The 2500-nt window shown below is 43.4% G+C and overlaps 1 protein-coding gene across 2 annotated transcripts in view; it reads right to left on the minus strand.

Moving 5' to 3' along the window:
• Positions 1-2500, minus strand: part of mast1b (microtubule associated serine/threonine kinase 1b) — a 34838-nt gene that overhangs the window by 31370 nt on the left and 968 nt on the right. The window lies entirely within an intron of this gene.

Genomic DNA, 2500 nt, shown 5'->3' on the forward strand with positions numbered 1-2500 from the left:
ACACACACAGAGACAGAGAGAGAGACAGAGAGAGAGACACACAGAGAGACAGAGAAAAAGACACAGAGACAGAGAGAGAGACACAGAGAGAGAGATTGTCATATACTGTAAACCCCACACACAATCTGGTGTCATGTTTTGTAACTGAATCACAACCCACTACATCAGCATGAGTAACAAAGTGTTGAGCTCCACACGTCACACCAACTCTGACGTCACACCTGTCCCACACAACACAGCAGAGATACAGTGTGTGTGTGTGTGTGTGTGTGTGTGTGTGTGTGTGTGTGTGCGCGTGTGTGTGCATTATTAAAATGCTGTGAGCTGGGCAGGATGCCCACTGCCTGGTGCTCATATCCAGTCTAGATCTCTCTCTCTCTCTCTCTCTCTCTCTCTCTCTAGATGTTTCTCTTTCAGAATATTTTGGAATTTCCAACAGGACTCTATCTTTACATGCTCATATGTGTGTGTTTGTGTGTGTTGATTTCTTCTGACACACACACTGTCAACGTTTCCTCACCGAATCGCTCAAAATCTCCATGTCATAAGATATAAATATAACTGATAAGTTTGGGGAAAGACGGACAGACGTAAACCTCAGCCGCTTCTCGTGCTGTTCTTGATGAGTACGGGATTAAACAGAACATGTGTTGTGCTGTAAGAGGAAACTAATCCACAGTAGGGGGGTGTGATGTGGCCTGATGGGAAGTTTCTACAACAGCAAAACCTAGTGTTTTATTCCTTCTATACTACATTAACGTAACGTAAAAATGACACGTTTATCCTTTTATAGTTACGTTTAATGTTCCCTGAAACAAAGTGCTGCAAAGTGGAAGCTCCTCTGTCCTGAAGGCATCTGGAAACTTGAAGCTTTCCCTCTCACACTGGAAACTCCTTCCATAAGTGTTAAATGTCAGTAAACGTCTCCTTACAGAACACTTCACATCAACACCTGCTCATGTACGCAGTCGTCCAGTCATGTGGCAGCAGCACAACGTCACCAAACACCAAAGATCTGATCTCTGTGACTTTGAACGTGGTGTGATCAGTGGAGACGGACGAGCCGCTTTAGTCTGGGTTTAAACAGTATAGTGAGTGGAGGACCTTCAGGCTGAATCACCTTGTTGAGGGATCAGACGAGAGATCAGACTGATCAGAGCTGACAGGAAGTCTATAGTAACTCAGATAATCACTCTATTACTGTGGTGAGCAGAAAAGTGTCTCACAATGCAACATCAAACCTTAAGTGTGTTTCTCTGTTGTTATTAATATAATCCTGTGTTACCACCAAAGATACTGTTCTGATACGCTGATTTTTTATCCATCTGTTAACCAACCTGCTCATGTCCCCGTAATCTCTCTCTCTCTCTCTCTCTCTCTCTCTCTCTCTCTCTCTCTCTGGTGTCATAAATAAATGAAATCATGGGTTTGACCTCCGACCTCTGCTCCCTAGTGACTGGGTGCTGAGCCATATGGTAGTAACAGGGCAGCCTGGTAGGGGTGTTAAGTGCCTCTTCTGTGTGTGTGTGTGTGTGTGTGTGTGTGTGTGTGTGTGTGTGTGTGTGTGTGTGTGTGTGAGATGGGAGGGAAGAGACCCAAAGGACTGAGAAAGCCGTTAGAGGACAATTATTCTTGTGTCAAGACAACAAACAACAACCCTTCCCCAAGTGTCAGAAACATTCGATATGGAGTAAAAACACACACACACACACAGACACACACACACACAGAACCCATCTATTGTATGCAAAATAAAACTGCACTGCCATCTTACTCTCCTGCTTATAATGCACATAGACACCTAAAAGCACACACACGTGTTACCTGAGGCAGGTAACAGAGGCTGCAGTATGAAGCTTTTTTACCTGGAGTAGAAATATCTGACTCCTGTTCACACAGATGAGTGTGTGTGTGTGTGTGTGTGTGTGTGTGTGTGTGCTTTATTGTTAGGATCCTGAGTGACAGACGTTCACCTAACATGTGGATTTTAAACCCAAGTCAGTGTGATTTTTCACAGAAATTTCTATCGGTATCGTGATGTTCGGTAATATTGTGATATCACCTGTCTATAGGTATCGTGATATCACCTGTCTATCGGTATCGTGATACTCAGTAATATCGTGATATCACCTGTCTATAGGTATCGTGATATCACCTGTCTATCGGTATCGTGATACTCAGTAATATCGTGATATCACCTGTCTATCGGTATCGTGATGCTCAGTAATATGATATCACCTGTCTATCGGTATTGTGATATCACCTGTCTATCGGTATCATGATGCTCGTTAATATTGTCATATCACCTGTCTATCGGTATCGTGATGCTCAGTAATATCGTGATATCACCTGTCTATCGGTATCGTGATGCTCAGTAATATCGTGATATCACCTGTCTATCGGTATTGTGATATCACCTGTCTATCGGTATCGTGATATCACCTGTCTATCGGTATCGTGATATCACCTGTCTATCGGTATCGTGATATCACCTGTCTAT

The sequence above is a fragment of the Tachysurus vachellii genome, chromosome 3 (assembly GCF_030014155.1).
Source record: "Tachysurus vachellii isolate PV-2020 chromosome 3, HZAU_Pvac_v1, whole genome shotgun sequence".
Lineage (NCBI taxonomy): Eukaryota > Metazoa > Chordata > Actinopteri > Siluriformes > Bagridae > Tachysurus > Tachysurus vachellii.